We start from the raw sequence: 19,853 nt of genomic DNA, 5'->3' as shown, positions 1-19,853 counted from the left end.
CATGTCCAATCAATTGAATTTACCACAGGTGGACTCCAATCAAATTGTAGAAACATCTCAAGGATGATCAGTGAAAACAGGATGCACTTGAGCTCAATTTTGAGTATCATAGCAAACGGTCTGAATACTTATGTAAATAAGGTATTTCTGTTATTTATACATTTTAAATTTGGAAAAAAACGTTTTGCTTTGTCGTTATGGGTTATTGTGTGTAGATGGACTATTTTTTTTTTTAATCAATTTTAGAATAATGCTGAAACGCTACAAAATGTGGAAAAAGGGAAGGGGTCTGAATACTTTCCGAATGCACTGTACTTATTAGCTAGCATGATAACACATAAACACACGACATTTGAAATATTTTTATTCTTTTGGAACTTTTGTGGCCTTTATGGTAATGTTTACAGTAAAAAAAAAATTGTTTATTTGACTTTTGTTTACTATCTATTTCACTTTCTTTGGCAATGTAAACATATGTTTCCCATGCCAATAAAGCCCTTAAATTGATTTGAATTGAAAACAGAGGCTACAAGCTGCAAAACTCTAAGAGCGCTACTGATAAGCAGATGTAGTCTGGCTGTAGTTTTTCACTATACAAACAAATAGTAAAAACTACCTGATTACTATTGAAAAGCCTGTGTAGTGAAGCTGTAGTGTTTTGACTACTTATTTACTACAAACATCAAGTAGTAAAAGTCTTTACCTAATTACTACTGGAAACACGACTGTTTTCCTACTGAATACTACAAAACTCTACTTGTGTATCTTGAGTAGTATAAAGTACACAATTCTTACAAAACTCTACATAGTCACCACTGCACAAATAGTTTTTGTATAGTAATTCAGTAGTACTTTTTTCATGAGGGTATACACCTATCTCAAAGGATTGAATAGGTGGCAACAATGTGGTGGAAAACCTCTTCACTGAGCCCACAGGAAGGCTAGGTGGAGCTATAACCACGTCGTAGCCGTCCTTTCAGATCCATGTGTCCAGGGGAAGGGGTTAGCAGTTGATTTGGGACTGATAATGTATCCCCTCTCACTAAGACAATAATAGAGTACTTTGGAGTAGATAAAATGGATCCATGTGTCATTTAAATGAAAAGTGAGAACAGAAGGATAAGGAGAAAAGATAAGGAGAAAATAATCTCTGGAGAATTAAGAGCGCAACAAGTCTTTATGAGGAAAGGAGAGGAGAGGACGGCAACAAGTCTTTATGAGGAAAGGAGAGGAGAGGACGGCAACAAGTCTTTATGAGGAAAGGAGAGGAGAGGACGGCAACAAGTCTTTATGAGGAAAGGAGAGGACGGCAACAAGTCTTTATGAGGAAAGGACGGCAACAAGTCTTTATGAGGAAAGGAGAGGAAAGGACGGCAACAAGTCTTTATGAGGAAAGGAGAGGAGAGGACGGCAACAAGTCTTTATGAGGAAAGGAGAGGACGGCAACAAGTCTTTATGAGGAAAGGAGAGGACGGCAACAAGTCTTTATGAGGAAAGGACGGCAACAAGTCTTTATGAGGAAAGGAGAGGAAAGGACGGCAACAAGTCTTTATGAGGAAAGGAGAGGACGGCAACAAGTCTTTATGAGGAAAGGAGAGGAGAGGACGGCAACAAGTCTTTATGAGGAAAGGAGAGGAAAGGACGGCAACAAGTCTTTATGAGGAAAGGAGAGGAAAGGACGGCAACAAGTCTTTATGAGGAAAGGACGGCAACAAGTCTTTATGAGGAAAGGAGAGGAAAGGACGGCAACAAGTCTTTATGACGAAAGGAGAGGACGGCAACAAGTCTTTATGAGGAAAGGACGGCAACAAGTCTTTATGAGGAAAGGACGGCAACAAGTCTTTATGAGGAAAGGACGGCAACAAGTCTTTATGAGGAAAGGAGAGGAAAGGACGGCAACAAGTCTTTATGAGGAAAGGACAGCAACAAGTCTTTATGAGGAAAGGAGAAGAAAGGACGGCAACAAGTCTTTATGAGGAAAGGAGAGGACGGCAACAAGTCTTTATGAGGAAAGGACAGCAACAAGTCTTTATGAGGAAAGGAGAGGACGGCAACAAGTCTTTATGAGGAAAGGACAGCAACAAGTCTTTATGAGGAAAGGAGAGGAAAGGACGGCAACAAGTCTTTATGAGGAAAGGAAAGGACGGCAACAAGTCTTTATGAGGAAAGGAGAGGACGGCAACAAGTCTTTATGAGGAAAGGAGAGGACGGGAACAAGTCTATGAGGAAAGGAGAGGACGGCAACAAGTCTTTATGAGGAAAGGACGGCAACAAGTCTTTATGAGGAAAGGAGAGGAAAGGACGGCAACAAGTCTTTATGAGGAAAGGACGGCAACAAGTCTTTATGAGGAGAGGACGGCAACAAGTCTTTATGAGGAAAGGACGGCAACAAGTCTTTATGAGGAAAGGACGGCAACAAGTCTTTATGAGGAAAGGAGAGGACGGCAACAAGTCTTTATGAGGAAAGGAGAGGACGGCAACAAGTCTTTATGAGGAAAGGAGAGGCGAGGACGGCAACAAGTCTTTATGAGGAAAGGAGAGGACGGCAACAAGTCTTTATGAGGAAAGGAGAGGAGAGGACGGCAACAAGTCTTTATGAGGAAAGGACAGCAACAAGTCTTTATGAGGAAAGGAGAGGAGAGGACGGCAACAAGCCTTTATGAGGAAAGGAGAGGACGGCAACAAGTCTTTATGAGGAAAGGAGAGGAAAGGACGGCAACAAGTCTTTATGAGGAAAGGACAGCAACAAGTCTTTATGAGGAAAGGACGGCAACAAGTCTTTATGAGGAAAGGAGAGGAAAGGACGGCAACAAGTCTTTATGAGGAAAGGACAGCAACAAGTCTTTATGAGGAAAGGAGAGGAAAGGACGGCAACAAGTCTTTATGAGGAAAGGACAGCAACAAGTCTTTATGAGGAAAGGAGAGGAGAGGACGGCAACAAGTCTTTATGAGGAAAGGACAGCAACAAGTCTTTATGAGGAAAGGAGAGGAGAGGACGGCAACAAGTCTTTATGAGGAAAGGAGAGGACGGCAACAAGTCTTTATGAGGAAAGGAGAGGAAAGGACGGCAACAAGTCTTTATGAGGAAAGGAGAGGACGGCAACAAGTCTTTATGAGGAAAGGAGAGGACGGCAACAAGTCTTTATGAGGAAAGGAGAGGACGGCAACAAGTCTTTATGAGGAAAGGAGAGGACGGCAACAAGTCTTTATGAGGAAAGGAGAGGACGGCAACAAGTCTTTATGAGGAAAGGAAAGGACAGCAACAAGTCCTTTTTGAGGAAAGGAGAGGAGTGGACAGCAATAAGTCTGATGAAACGATAGAGAGAGGGAAAGAGTCCATTTTAACTAGAGATGAAAGGAGGGCAATAGGCCTATAGCATGAGAGGGGAGGAGGAGAAAAGGAGAAGAAAAAGAGGAGAGCAACATGTCTTCAAAGTAGTGGAGCGGCGATGGGTTCCTAACAGCCTGTCCAGTAGCATTCTGTCCCTGTGATATCACGGCTCCACCCCCTCATTACGCACAGGCTCACTGGCAGAGGGGGAGGGAGGAGAGGTAGGGGGTGAGAGAGGGGGAGAGTTGTTTTGTTGGAAAGGGGGCTCGGCCAGAGGGGCTCTTTGTGTTATACAGCGATGTGGTTAATCTAAAGACCTATCATGGACGTCACAACCCCACCCCTCCTCCTCCCCCCTCCCTCGGAGTCCTGGGTGGTTAGGGGAGGGGGTGGATGGCGTGAGGAGGGGGGAGGAGATGGAGAGAGGAGGAGGGGTTGATGAGGCTCGGGGGAGGGGATAGGTCATTAGTCAGCATGGTGAAAAGGAGAGCAGCAGGAGATAGGACACACTTTTTCATACTTCTCTCTGTCTCTCTCTTTCTGTCTCTCTCTGTCTCCCTCTGTCCTCCCTCCCTCTCTCTCTCTCCCTCTCTCTTTGTCCTTCCTCCCTCTCTCTCTCTGTCTCTCTCCCTCTGTCCTCCCTCTCTCTCTCTCTCTCTCTCTCTTTCTCTCTCTCTCTCTCTCTCTCTCCCTTTCTCTCTCTCTCTATGTCTCTGTCCTCCCTCTACCAATTCAATTCAAGGGGCTTTATTGCCATGGGAAACATATGTTTACATTGCCAAAGCAAGTGAAGTAGATAATATACAAAAGTGAAATAAAGAATAAAATGGAACAGTAAACATTACACTCACAGAAGTTCCAATATAATAAAAACATTACAAATGTCATATTATGTATATATAAAGTGTTGTAGCGATATGTAAATGGTTAAAGTACAAAGGGAAAATAAATACACATAAATATGGGTTGTATTTACAATGGCACACTGTGGGATTTTAACCTAGTAGATATGGGAGTTTATCAAAATCGGGTTTATTTTTTAATTCTTTGTGGATCTGTGAAATCTGAGGGAAATATGTGTCTCTAATATGGTCATACATTTGGCAGGAGGTTAGGAAGTGCAGCTTAGTTTCCACCTCATTTTGTGGGCAGTGTGCACATAGCCTGTCTTCTCTTGAGAGCCAGGTCTGCCTACGGTGGCCTTTCTCAATGGCAAGGCTATGCTCACTGAGTCTGTACATAGTCAAAGCTTTCCTTAATTTTGGGTCAGTCACAGTGGTCAGGTATTCTGCCACTCTGTACTCTCTGTTTAGGGCCACATAGCATTCTAGTTTGCTCTGTTTTTTTGTAAATTCTTTCCAATGTGTCAAGTAATTATCTTTTTGTTTTTTCATGATTTGGTTGGGTCTAATTGTGTTGCTGTCCTGGGGCTCTGTAGGGTCTGTTTGTGCTGTGAAAAAAGCCCCAGGACCAGCTTGCTTAAAGGACTCTTCTCCAGGTTCATCTCTCTGTAGGTGATAGCTTTGTTGTGGAAGGTTTGGAAATCTCTTCCTTTTAGGTGGTTGTAGAATTTAACTGCTCTTTTCTGGATTTTGATAATTAGCGAGTATCGGCCTAATTCTGCTCTGAATGCATTATTTGGTGTTTTACATTGTACACGGAGGATATTTTTGCAGAATTCTACATGCAGAGTCTCAATTTGGTGTTTTTCCCATTTTGTGAATTCTTGGTTGGTGAGCGGACCCCAGACCTCACAACCATAAAGGGCAATGGGTTCTATAACTGATTCAAGTATTTTAGCCAGATCCTAATTGGAATGTCGAATTTTATGTTCCTTTTAATGGCATAGAATGCCCTTCTTGCCTTGTCTCTCAGATCATTCACAGCTTTGTGGAAGTTACCTGTGGCGCTGATGTTTAGGCCAAGGTATGTACAGTTTTTTGTGTGCTCTAGGGCAACAGTGTCTAGATGGAATTTGTATTTGTGGTGCTGGCGACTGGACCTTTTTTGGAACACCATTATTTTGGTCTTACTGAGATTTACTGTCAGGGCCCAGGTCTGACAGAATCTGTGCAGAAGATCTAGGTGCTGCTGTAGGACCTCCTTGGTTGGGGACAGAAGTACTAGATCATCAGCAAACAGTAGACATTTGACTTCAGATTTTAGTAGGGTGAGGCCGGGTGCTGCAGCCTGTTCTATACCCTCGACAATTCGTTGATATATATGTTGAAGAGGGTGGGGCTTAAGCTGCATCCCTGTCTCACTACACGGCCCTGTGGGAAGAAGTGTGTGTTTTTTGCCTATTTTAACCGCACACTTGTTGTTTGTGTACATGGATTTCATAATGTCGTATGTTTTTCCCCCAACACCACTTTCTATCAATTTGTATAGCAGACTCTCATGCCAAATTGAGTCGAAGGCTTTTTTGAAATCAACAAAGCATGAGAAGTCTTTGCCTTTGTTTTGGTTTGTTTGTCAATTAGGGTGTGCAGGGTGAATATGTGGTCTGTCGTACAATAATTTGGTAAAAAGCCAATTTCACATTTCCTCAGTACATTGTTTTCACTAAGGAAATGTCTGCTGTTAATGATAATGCAGAGGATTTTCCCAAGGTTGCTGTTGACGCATATCCCATGATAGTTATTGGGGTCAAATTTGTCTGCACTTTTGTGGATTGGGGTGATCAGTCCTTTGTTCCAAATATTGAGGAAGATGCCAGAACTAAGGATGATGTTAAAGAGTTTTAGTATAGCCAATTGGAATTAGTTGTCTGTATATTTGATCATTTCATTGAGGATACCTTCAACACCACAGGCCTTTTTGGGTTGGAGGGTTTTTATTTTGTCCTGTAGTTCATTCAAGGTAATTGCAGAATCCAGTGGGTTCTGGTAGTTTTTAATAGTTGATTCGAAGATTTGTATTTGATCATGTATACATTTTTGCTGTTTGTTCTTTGTTATAGAGCCAAAAAGATTGGAGAAGGGGTTTACCCATTCATTTCCATTTTGGATAGATAATTCTTTGTGTTGTTGTTTATTTATTGTCTTCCAATTTTCCCAGAAGTGGTTAGAGTCTATGGATTCTTCAATTACATTGAGCTGATTTCTGACGTGCTGTTCCTTCTTTTTCCGTAGTGTATTTCTGTATTGTTTTAGTGATTCACCATAGTGAAGGCGTAGACTCAGGTTTTCAGGGTCTTTATGTTTTTGGTTGGACAGGTTTCTCAATTTCTTTCTTAGGTTTTTGCATTCTTCAACAAACCATTTGTCATTGTTGTTCACTTTCTTCGGTTTTCTGTTTGAAATTTTTAGATTTGATAGGGAAGCTGAGAGATCAAATATGCTGTTAAGATTTTCTACTACCAAGTTTACACCTTCACTATTACAGTGGAACGTTTTGTCCAGGAAGTTGTCTAAAAGGGTTTGAATTTGTTGTTGCCTAATAGTTTTTTGGTAGTTTTCCACACTACATTCCTTCCATCTATAGCATTTCTTAATATTATTCAGTTCCTTTGGCTTTGATGCCTCATGGTTGAGTATTGCTCTGTTCAAGTAGACTGTGATTTTGCTGTGTTCTGATAGGGGTGTCAGTGGGCTGACTGTGAATGCTCTGGGTTGAGGTCAGTGATAAAGTAGTCTACAGTACTACTGCCAAGAGATGAGCTATAGGTGTACCTACCATAGGAGTCCCCTCGAAGCCTACCATTGACTATGTACATACCCAGCGTGCAACAGAGCAGCTGGTTATGTTGTCATAGTTGTGCCTAGGTGGGCATATGGGGGAGGGAATGCTGTCACCTCCAGACAGGTGTTTGTCCACCTGTGTGATGAGGGTGTCAGGTTCTTGTCCAGTTCTGGCATTTAGGTCGCCACAGACTAGTACATGTCCCTGGGCCTGGAAATGATGGATTTCCCCTTCCAGGATGGAGAAGCTGTCTTCATTAAGGTATGTGGATTCTAGTGGGGGGATATAGGTAGCACAAAGGACATTTTCTCTGTTAAGATCATTTCCTTTTCAATTTCTAGCCAAATGTCAAATGTTCCTGTTTTGATTAATTTAATGGAGTGAGTTAGGTCTGCTCTATACCAAATTAGCATACCCCCTGAGTCCCTTCCCTGTTTCACACCTGGTAGTTTGGTGGATGGGACTACCAGCTCTCTGTAACCTAGAGGGCAACCAGTGGGTCCGTCTCCTCTATACCACGTTTCTTGTAGAATGACAATGTCTGTATTTCCGATTTCTTTGATGAAGTCCTGGTTCCTGCTCTTTAGACCAAAGTCAGATGACCTCAGGCCTTGGATATTCCAGGATGAGATAGTGAAGGATTTGTGTTCCATAAAGTGTTCAATGTTGTTGGTCATGTGGTTTGGCCTCAGGCCAGTAAGTGTGAGTAGAGCCTGCTGAGCATCTGGCACATGCCATTGGCTTGGGCTAGTGTAAGAGTTGGGGTTGGGCCTAATTGCCCACTCACGGCCTGGGCGTATGTGTGACTTCAATGTTGAGGCCCTCTTTGTGGCAGTGGGGTACATGGGGTGGGCAGGAGGGGCATAGGTCTGATCTGAGGGGGCCTAAACAGCACCACCATCCACACCCCCCAGACCTACACCTAGAGGACCTACATCCAGACCATAACACCACCATCCACACCCAGACCTACACCTAGAGGACCTACATCCAGACCACAACACCACCATCCACATCCACACACCCCCCAGACCTACACCTAGAGGACCACCATCCACATCCACACACCCCAACCAATCAACACCCCCTCCAAGTCAACCATGCTCGTGTGTGGATGTAGGTCCTCTAGGTGTAGGTCTGGGGGTGGATGTGGATGGTGGTGTTATGGTCTGGATGTAGGTCCTCTAGGTGTAGGTCTGGGGGGGTGTGTGGATGTGGATGGTGGTGCTGTGGTCTGGATGTAGGTCCTCTAGGTGTAGGTCTGGGGGGTGTGGATGTGGATGGTGGTGTTGTGGTCTGGATGTAGGTCCTCTAGGTGTAGGTCTGGGGGGTGTGGATGGTGGTGTTGTGGTCTGGATGTAGGTCCTCTAGGTGTAGGTCTGGGGGGGTGGATGTGGATGGTGGTGTTATGGTCTGGATGTAGGTCCTCTAGGTGTAGGTCTGGGGGTGGATGTGGATGGTGGTGCTGTGGTCTGGATGTAGGTCCTCTAGGTGTAGGTCTGGGTGGATGTGGATGGTGGTGTTGTGGTCTGGATGTAGGTCCTCTAGGTGTAGGTCTGGATGTGGATGTGGATGGTGGTGTTGTGGTCTGGATATAGGTCCTCTAGGTGTAGGTCTGGATGTGGATGTGGATGGTGGTGCTGTGGTCTGGATGTAGGTCCTCTAGGTGTTGGTCTGGGGGTAGATGTGGATGGTGGTGTTGTGGTCTGGATGTAGGTCCTCTAGGTGTAGGTCTGGGTGGATGTGGATGGTGGTGTTGTGGTCTGGATGTAGGTCCTCTAGGTGTAGGTCTGGGGGGTGGGTGGATGTGGATGGTGGTGTTGTGGTCTGGATGTAGGTCCTCTAGGTGTAGGTCTGGGTAGATGTGGATGGTGGTGCTGTTGTCTGGATGTAGGTCCTCTAGGTGTAGGTCTGGGGGGGGGGTGGATGGTGGTGTTGTGGTCTGGATGTAGGTCCTCTAGGTGTAGGTCTGGGTGGATGTGGATGTGGATGGTGGTGCTGTTGTCTGGATGTAGGTCCTCTAGGTGTAGGTCTGGGGGGGGGGTGGATGGTGGTGTTGTGGTCTGGATGTAGGTCCTCTAGGTGTAGGTCTGAGGGGGATGTGGATGGTGGTGCTGTGGTCTGGATGAAGGTCCTCTAGGTGTAGGTCTGGGGGGGGGGTGGATGGTGGTGCTGTGGTCTGGATGTAGGTCCTCTAGGTGTTGGTCTGAGGGGGATGTGGATGGTGGTGCTGTGGTCTGGATGTAGGTCCTCTAGGTGTAGGTCTGGATGTGGATGTGGATGGTGGTGTTGTGGTCTGGATGAAGGTCCTCTAGGTGTAGGTCTGGGGGGGTGTGTGGATGTGGATGGTGGTGCTGTGGTCTGGATGTAGGTCCTCTAGGTGTAGGTCTGGGGGTGGATGTGGATGGTGGTGCTGTGGTCTTGATGTAGGTCCTCTAGGTGTAGGTCTGGGGGGATGTGGATGGTGGTGCTGTGGTCTGGATGTAGGTCCTCTAGGTGTAGGTCTGGGGGGGTGTGGATGTGGATGGTGGTGCTGTGGTCTGGATGTAGGTCCTCTTGGTGTAGGTCTGGGGGGGATGTGGATGGTGGTGCTGTGGTCTGGATGTAGGTCCTCTAGGTGTAGGTCTGGGGGGGTGTGGATGTGGATGGCGGTGTTGTGGTCTGGATGTAGGTCCTCTAGGTGTAGGTCTGGGGGGGATGTGGATGGTGGTGCTGTGGTCTGGATGTAGGTCCTCTAGGTGTAGGTCTGGGTGGATGTGGATGGTGGTGTTGTGGTCTGGATGTAGGTCCTCTAGTTGTAGGTCTGGGGGGGATGTGGATGGTGGTGCTGTGGTCTGGATGTAGGTCCTCTAGGTGTAGGTCTGGGTGGATGTGGATGGCGGTGTTGTGGTCTGGATGTAGGTCCTCTAGGTGTAGGTCTGGGGGGTGGGTGGATGTGGATGGTGGTGTTGTGGTCTGGATGTAGGTCCTCTAGGTGTAGGTCTGGGGGGTGGGTGGATGTGGATGGTGGTGTTGTGGTCTGGATGTAGGTCCTCTAGGTGTAGGTCTGGGGGGGGGGGGGGGTGGATGGTGGTGTTGTGGTCTGGATGTAGGTCCTCTAGGTGTAGGTCTGGGTGGATGTGGATGTGGATGGTGGTGCTGTGGTCTGGATGAAGGTCCTCTAGGTGTAGGTCTGAGGGGGATGTGGATGGTGGTGCTGTGGTCTGGATGTAGGTCCTCTAGGTGTAGGTCTGGGTGGATGTGGATGTGGATGGTGGTGCTGTTGTCTGGATGTAGGTCCTCTAGGTGTAGGTCTGGGGGTAGATGTGGATGGTGGTGCTGTGGTCTGGATGTAGGTCCTCTAGGTGTAGGTCTGGGGGGGATGTGGATGGTGGTGCTGTGGTCTGGATGTAGGTCCTCTAGGTGTAGGTCTGGGGGGGGTGTGGATGTGGATGGTGGTGCTGTGGTCTGGATGTAGGTCCTCTAGGTGTAGGTCTGGGGGGGAGGGAGTGGTGGTGTTGTGGTCTGGATGTAGGTCCTCTAGGTGTAGGTCTGGGGGGGATGTGGATGGTGGTGTTGTGGTCTGGATGTAGGTCCTCTAGGTGTAGGTCTGGGGGTTCATTGGATCTATCACTCCAGTGTTAATCTGCTAAATTGTAATTACTTCGCTACTATGGCCTATTTATTGCCTTACCTCCTCACGCCATTTGCACACACTGTATATAGACGTTCTTTTTTTCTATTGTGTTATTGACTGTACGCTTGTTTATTCCATGTGTAACTCTGTGTTGTTGTTTGTGTCGCACAGCTTTGTTTAATAGGTTTTGCGTTTTGATTTGGAGTGAAGGCTACATTGTAGAGGGCAGCATCCTGTATACAGTGGGGGAAAAAAGTATTTGATCCCCTGCTGATTTTGAACGTTTGCCCACTGACAAAGAAAGGATCAGTCTATAATTTTAATGGTAGGTTTATTTGAACAGTGAGAGACAGAATAACAACAAAAATATCCAGAAAAACGCATGCCAGAAATGTTATAAATTGATTTGCATTTTAATGAGGGAAATAAGTATTTGACCCCCTCTCAATCAGAAAGATTTCTTGCTCCCAGGTGTCTTTTATACAGGTAACGAGCTGAGATTAGGAGCACACTCTTAAAGGGAGTGCTCCTAACCGCAGCTTGTTACCTATAAAAAGACACCTGTCCACAGAAGCAATCAATCAATCAGATTCCAAACTCTCCACCATGGCCAAGACCAAAGAGCTCTCCAAGGATGTCAGGGACAAGATTGTAGACCTACACAAGGCTGGAATGGGCTACAAGACCATCGCCAAGCAGCTTGGTGAGAAGGTGACAACATTTGGTGCGATTATTCGCAAATGGAAGAAACACAAAAGAACAGTCAATATCCCTTCGGCCTGGGGCTCCATGCAAGATCTCACCTCGTGGAGTTGCAATGATCATGAGAACGGTGAGGAATCAGCCCAGAATTACACGGGAGGATCTTGTCAATGATCTCAAGGCAGCTGGGACCATAGTCACCAAGAAAACAATTGGTAACACACTACGCCGTGAAGGACTGAAATCCTGCAGCGCCCGCAAGGTCCCCCTGCTCAAGAATACATATACATGCCCGTCTGAAGTTTGCCAATGAACATCGGAATGACTCAGAGGACATCTGGTGAAAGTGTTGTGGTCAGATGAGACCAAAATGGAGCTCTTTGATATCAACTCAACTCGCCGTGTTTGGAGGAGGAGGAATGCTGCCTATGACCCCAAGAACACCATCTCCACCGTCAAACATGGAGGTGGAAACATGCTTTGGGGGTGTTTTTCTGCTAAGGGGACAGGACAACTTCACCGCATCAAAGGGACGATGGACGGGGCCATGTACCGTCAAATCTTGGGTGAGAACCTCCTTCCCTCAGCCAGGGCATTGAAAATGGGTCGTGGATGGGTATTCCAGCATGACAATGACCCAAAACACACGGCCAAGGCAACAAAGGAGTGGCTCAAGAAAAAGCACATTAAGGTCCTGGAGTGGCCTAGCCAGTCTCCAGACCTTAATCCCATAGAAAATCTGTGGAGGGAGCTGAAGGTTCGAGTTGCCAAACGTCAGCCTTGAAACCTTAATGACTTGGAGAAGATCTGCAAAGAGGAGTAGGACAAAATCCCTCCTGAGATGTGTGCAAACCTGGTGGCCAACCACAAGAAACGTCTGACCTCTGTGATTGCCAACAAGGGTTTTGCCACCAAGTTCTAAGTCATGTTTTGCAGAGGGGTTAAATACTTATTTCCCTCAATAAATTGTAAATAATTTTATAACATTTTTGACATGCGTTTTCTGGATTTTTTATTTGTTATTCTGTTTCTCACTGTTCAAATAAACCTACTATTAAAATTATAGACTGATAATTTCTTTGTAAGTGGGCAAACGTACAAAATCAGCAGGGGATCAAATACTTTTTTCCCTACTGTATGTCCCTGACAAAAAAAATCCAAGTTTATCTAACTCTAAAATCTATCTTTTTTTCAGAACATGCTGAAAAATGCAGGAGCTCATCTGCTCATGACCTCTCTGCTCTGTCTCTCTCTCCCTCTCTGTCCTCCTTCCCGCTCCCTATCCTCCCTCTCTCTCTGTCCTCCCTCCCTCTCTTTCTCTCTCTCAGTCCTCTCTCCATCTTTCTCCCTCTCAGTCCTCTCTCTCCCTCTCTTTCTCTCCCTCCCTCTCTTTCTCTCTCTCAGTCCTCTCTCCATCTTTCTCCCTCTCAGTCCTCTCTCTCCCTCTCTTTCTCTCCCTCCCTCTCTTTCTCTCCCTCCCTCTCTCTCAATGTTCAATTCAATGGGCTTTATTGGCATTCTCTCTCTTTATCTCTCAATGTTCAATTTAATTCAAAGGGCTTTATTGGCATGGGAAACATGTTTACATTGCCAAAGCAAGTGAAATAGATAAATCAAATCCAATTTTATTTGTCACATGCGCCGAATACAACATAGACCTTACAGTGAAATGCTTATTTACAAGCCCTTGACTAACAATGCAGTTTTCAGAAAATAAAAAAAAAGTAAGAGATAAGAATAACAAATAATTAAAGAGCAGCATTAAATAACAATAGCAGGTCTATATACATGGGTACTGGTACAGAGTCAATGTGCGGAGGCACCGGTGTCGAGGTAATTGAGGTAATTATGTACATGTAGGTAGAGTTATTAAAGTGGATAATAACAGAGATTAGCAGCAGTGTGGGGGAGGGGGGAGGGGGGGGGTAATGCAAATGGTCTGGGTAGCCCTTTGATTAGCTGTTCAGGAGTCTTATAGCTTGGGGGTAGAAGCTGTTTAGAAGCCTTTTGGACCAAGACTTGGCGCTCCGGTACCGCTTGCCGTGCGGTAGCAGAGAGAGCAGTCTATGACTAGGGTGCCTAGAGTCTTTGACAATTTTTAGGGCCTTCCTCTGACACCGCCTGGTATAGAGGTCCTGGATGGCAGGAAGCTTGGCCCCGGTGATGTACTGGGCTGTACCCACTACCCTCTGTAGTGCCTTGCGGTCGGAGGCCGAGCAGTTGCCATAGTAGGCTGTGATGCAACCCGTCAGAATGCTCTCGATGGTGCAGCTGTAATAAACAAAAGTTAAATTAACAATCAGAAATGAACAGTAAACATTACTCTCACAAGTTTCAAAAGAATAAAAGACATATTCCTGGCTATTTAAAGTGTTGTAACAATGTGCAAATACAAAAGGGAAAATAAATATTATTTTCTTGTGGCAATAGGTCACACATCTTGCTGCTGTAATGGCACATTGTGGTATTTCACCTTATAGATATGTATTTGTTTTCTAATTCTTTCTTTCTAACACACACACACACGCACACGCACGCACACTCACCCACACACACCACCCCCTCTGCGTTTGACACTATTGTCCCCTCTCCTCCTCCTAATGACAGTGTGAGTGTGAGAGGAGTCTCAGTGTGAGGGCCCTAGCTGTCCTCTCCCTCAGACACTGGCTCTTTGTAGTGTAATGTAGTGGCAGTGCTAAGCAGGTGGCTGGGTCTGTAAGTATGGCTGCTAAACATTCAGCAGCACCAACTCCTCATCCCCTTAGCAACAATATAAGATGGGGATTGGAGGGGTGGGGGTTGGAGTGATAAACACACATCAATGTCCCAGTGTATGTTGCAGTGATGTCAGGGCAGACAGAATAAAAAAAGAACTGTAATGAAAAATATACATTTTATCTATAATCATTTTGTCATCTTCATGATTCATCATGTCTTTTTTGCATGATTACATTTCTGAACTAGTACTTACTTCCAAAATGTGTGGTGATGTGGTACAAAATGCGCAAGGAGGCCAGAGGAAAGGTAGCCTTTCTCCCGCCCTTCAAACTCCATTGACATGACTTCTACCTTATACTGCCAGCTAACAGATGCCGAAAGGCAGGCAGAGCGCTTCACTGGCTTTCATGTGTCAATATTTCCCATTCATGGCCTCCGAGTGGCGCAACGGTCTAAGGCACTGCATTGTTTGTGGCGTCACTACAGATCCGGGTTTGATACTGGGCTGTGTCGCAGCTGGCCGTGACCGGGAGACCCATGAGGCGGTGCACAATTGGCCCAGTGTCGTCCGGGTTAGGGGAGGGTTTGGCCGGCCGGGATGTCCTTGTCCCGTCATGCTCTAGCGACTCCTGTGCGGGCCGGGTGCATGCACGCTGACTTCGGTCTTCAGGTGTACAGTGATTCCACTGACACATTGGTGCGGCTGGCTTCCGGGTTAAGCGAGCAGTGTGTGTCAAGAAGCAGTGCTCTCGACCTTCGGCTCTCCCGAGTCCACAGGGGAGTTGCAGCGATGGGACAAGTCTGTAACTACCAATTGGGGAGAAAAAGTACAAAATAAAATAATTCATTTTCAATGCACTCAAATAATAAATGTGCATGCGTATTAGCATGAAAAAAGTCATGGGAATGAATGGCAGGAGGACAGGCAGGAGGATAGACAGACCTGTGAACGTCACGTCATCTGCTGCCTTTTGGCTGTTACGTTCATTTTCCTGCTAGCTAAAGTAAGCTGATCAGGATGGTAACATATTGTATCTGGAAACAGTTTTCAAAGTTGGATTTTCTAACGAAACAGGGTAATGAGAGACCAACCCCTGAGCTTAGGAACCTACAGTACATCAATATAGAAGGTGAGTGTGTGTATGTGCACTGTGCAGGCTCAGCGTGTGTATGTGCACTGTGCAGGCTAAGCGTGTGTATGTGCACTGTGCAGGCTAAGCGTGTGTATGTGCACTGTGCAGGCTCAGCGTGTGTATGTGCACTGTGCAGGCTATGCGTGTGTATGTGCACTGTGCAGGCTCAGCGTGTGTATGTGCACTGTATGTGCACTGTGCAGGCTAAGCGTGTGTATGTGCACTGTGCAGGCTAAGCGTGTGTATGTGCACTGTGCAGGCTAAGCGTGTGTATGTGCACTGTGCAGGCTAAGCGTGTGTATGTGCACTGTGCAGGCTCAGCGTGTGTATGTGCACTGTGCAGGCTAAGCGTGTGTATGTGCACTGTGCAGGCTAAGCGTGTGTATGTGCACTGTGCAGGCTCAGCGTGTGAGCATACATTAGGCGTTACTGCCAGAATAATGTAGCAACCTTAACCCAACACCTAGTGACCTCATCGAGGCATTTGGACCTCTTAGCGTAACGGTTAAGGTGTTGGCTTGACAGTCGCTGGACCTGGGATCGAGTCTCGGTCGGGGCTACCCCCTGAATTTGCTACAATATGTCTGTGCAGGCTTGCATGTTCTGCACACCAGTGTTGATGACATTATTATGGATGTAATATTTGTCCTCCATTCTTGTGGAGCTTTCACCATACATCTGTATTTTTTGGGATAGTGACTGGATAAATATCAGAGGAGGCTGGTGGGACCGTGGGAGAACGGAATGGAATACATGGAACGGAGTCAACACACACACACAGAGAGAGAGAGAGAGACAGACAGAGAGAGACAGAGAGAGAGAGACAGAGAGAGAAAGAGAAATGACTCAATTAAGCCCCAAAACAAAACAGACTGGGTAGTATAAACATCACTCAGCTCACAGTGGAGATCCATCTTGGCACAATCAATATTCAGTGTCATGATGAGGTAATTTATGGGGCCAGAATCTTTATGAGACAGAGCGAGACATGATAAAACACTGTAGCAGCTGTCTGAAGATGGATGCCTCTAAAAACCTGTGCTCATATTTCACCGGGCCGCTCCTTTAATTTAACACCCAGGTCCCAAAATCTGAGCGACAGATATCACCCAGGTAAAGTATGTGTAATGAGCGTATCGGCATGGCTTGATTTTACTGTGAAATACGGCGCCCAGATAAGGTCTTTATTGTGAATTACTGCACCCTTAATCCCAATGGTCTCTCAAAGATATGGGATGTTGGAATGCTGGGATTTACCTCCTGTTTGTTGAAAGTTGATTGGAATTTCAGAGATAGGAGTGATTATTGATTTTGTAGGAGTATTTACATCAGAATGTCTCTGTGAAATACAACGGTTTATGTCATCCAATCAAACACAGACCCTAGATTTGTGGGATAAGTCAAAAACATCTGAAAGTGCTTGTGGTGAAGGATTATGTGCAACCATTCAATCCGTAGTGCTGAAGATCTGGGCTACAGCATGATTGAAATTTAAAGGCAAAGTTTGCACATTTGCAGAGACCGCATTCATGGTAAACACTGCATATTCCGGCTCAATCAGAAATTACTTAAACATTTCAATCACGCTGTAGCACAGCTCTCCAGCTCTAGGGATTGTATCTAGCCCTAACTCAGCAGTACATTCATTCAAACACACTTTCCCACCTCGTAGGAAGAATGTCATTTATTGTCTTTCTCCAGGAATCCAGTTTCCATTTTTGATTGATTTGGGCCCGAGTCTTTGTTAGGCCTTCAAGCTATAGGGAATCCCAATGGTTACATACAGTTTCTTTCTGACTCTACAGTTGTATATCTGCCCCGAATGCCAATTCAGTGTTTCCCAAACTCAGTCCTGGGGACCCCAAGGGGTACACGTTTAGTTTTTTTGCCCTAAAACTACACAGCTGATTCATATTATCAAAGCTTGATGATGAGTTGGTTGAATCAGCTGTTTAGTGCTAGGGCAAAAACCAAAATGTGCACCCAGGGGGCCCAAGGACCGAGTTTGGGAAATCCTGCGTTCATTTCTATGAATAATATTGTTTGTCAGTCTGGCCCTCAAGCTACAGAGACACTTTCACTGACTAATACAGCACAGTCTCTCTTGGGCCTCAGAGCTACAGGGAAGCTTTGCTGTGAAATATGGTTTATTTTCAGATTTCCTAGCTACAGGAGGGACACTTTCCAAGGCTTGCTAAGGATTTAATATCCCTGAGATATACTGTTTTCTCACTCGGGCCCTAAAACTACAGGGAAGCGGAATTTTACTACTATAAATTCCCTGGAGGACCATTGAGTGAAAGGCCCCTGGTTGGTTTCTCTCTCTGGGTTTTCACAGTTAGAGTGGCTGCTAAACTTCAGAGTGAAATCTGGTGTCACTGTAAAGGCCTTAAGTGACAGTACTGGAGGACTGTGTGTGGGTGCATGTGTGTGTGTGTGTTATGTCTCCATGGAGTCCAAAAGGATAGAAGAGCCAACACTAATCAATGAAGCCATGATGAGTCACCACCTCAGGCCTGATTCAAATGACAGCGTTGTGCTGCAGCATATCTTAAACCATAGATTCAATTTGCTAATAATGTAGAATTATAGGACAGAAGTATGTTGTGCTGTTGTCAGGGACTGTATCAAATCCTAGAGTTTGTTTGTACCCCTTATGTATGATACTTGACCCAAACCTTCCCATAATGCTGGCTAACTGCATGAATGACAGCTGACAGGAAAAGTCGAAGAGCATTAGCAAGGTGTGGAGGTGAATAGTACTAACAGGGGTTTTCTATTGCAGTTTGAATACTGGACAGGTTTTGTGCTGTTGCTCTTTCAGCAGAAACCTAACCTCGCATCCAGGGCCTGATGGTTGGTTCTCTGTAAGTGAGAAAGTGTGCATGCATGAATGTCAGTGTGTAGGTGTAGGAGGGGAGAACTTATGTACACGTGTGTAAGCGTGAGTGTGTTTTACTGCCCCCAAGTGTATGTGTGTGTGAGTGTTTGTGTGTGCGCATCAATGGGTCTTTGAATGAGTGAGGCAGGGGAGCAACTTTCACTGTGGACAGGGGGGACATGTCCCCCCACATTCTGAAATGGCATTTTTGTCCCCCCAGTTTTATCATTGGAATGTGATACAAAACTAGGCTACGGTGCGCTTTAGGACCATGCGGACGCCTCCGAGGGTCGGACAGGCTGTTTGGAGTGTTTATCCGACTCGATAAAAAAATTAAATAATTATGTCCCCCCCACTTCTAAAACAAAAGTTGCGCCCCTGGTGTGAGTGTATAAGTGTGTGTGTGTGCATGCGTGTGTGTGCAGTGACAGAAGCAAGATACTCATCATGCAGCCCGCCCTCAATGTCACGCGCCACTCATCCGTCTCCCGGGGAACCGGGTGGTGTGAGAGCGTGTGACACTTAAATCCCCTCAGGTGGAGAGGAGGACATCTGCCCCCTCCTTTCCCCTCCTCTTTTCTCTCCTTCCCCCTTTCCCACCTCTACCAACTGGTGTCTCCAGCACAGGTTACTGCGATCAATCACGTTCCCGTGACTGCGAGGCCCTGGGTCATCATGGCGATTGCAGATGGCTTTTTATCTGCGAAGAGCAGAGCCCCCGCCGCCATGGATGGGCTGAATTAGGATTTATCCGGCTGGTCTGCACTTTCAACAAACAGCCTTCTGGACTGACTAGGGCTGCAGCCTGCAGCAGTATCTGGTGAGAGGTGGACCTCTGGGCAGCTTTAGGCCTGGAATAGCTATTTTGCCTGTCGAAATACTGGACTGACCAGATCTAGTTTGGAATATCTATTCTTTCTGTTGAAAAACTGGACTGGGCAGTTCTAGGTCCGCAATATCTATTGTATTTTGTCTGGTGAATGGGTGGGCTGGCTGGATATAGCCCTGGTATGTCTACAGATCTATCAGGCATAAAGGTATATACGTAGATAGTAGTAGCTAGCTGGAAGTTTACCTAGGCTAGGGACTATGTAAATTCACTAGTACTAGTATATTCTCCAAATAATGTGAAATAGTCTGAAACACACTAGATTATAGCCAGGTTTGTATGCAGACCAATGGAAAGGTGCGTGCATGCAGAAGTAGGCCCAAATGGCATCTACAGATGTGTATTAACTCATTAGGGCCTCACAATTAGGATTAGTCTCACTCCAGCAGGCCAGCCTTCTATCCTGAGCACTGAGTAGTCACAGGCTGCATCTCAATAGTGTCCATGGTTTCCTCTCCTAGTCTCCTTTCACCTTATCTGAACTTATGTGAAAGAGCTGAACAGTACAGGAGAGATTCTCTATAGTAGGACATTGCATTGCTTTCACCTATCCTTTGTTTTCAGGACCAGTGCAGATGAAAATGAAGATATTTAGGTGAGGAGGCTGTTTATATACAAACCATTGAATAACAGAATCAGCGAGGTTAGCTTGCTTCTGTCAATCTTGACTTGCTTTTAGAAGGTTTGACCTTGTTGTGTTGAAGTGCTTTGTGACATTAGGGATGTGAGGGAGCCCTGCACTTCAATGAAATCTAATCTAGCCTACAGTAATTATTCTGCTCTTTGAATCGAGCGTACAGTACAGAGTACACTCAGCCTCCACTACACTTAACCTTGAATAAATGCAATACGTTTGTCCTGTTAATAAGTACATGCATGAATTGAGGGTGTATTGAATA

This window comes from Salmo trutta, chromosome 31 (genome assembly GCF_901001165.1).
Source record: "Salmo trutta chromosome 31, fSalTru1.1, whole genome shotgun sequence".
Classification (NCBI taxonomy): Eukaryota; Metazoa; Chordata; class Actinopteri; order Salmoniformes; family Salmonidae; genus Salmo; species Salmo trutta.
The sequence above is the reverse complement of the archived record's forward strand: the minus strand, read 5'-3'. Positions refer to the sequence as shown.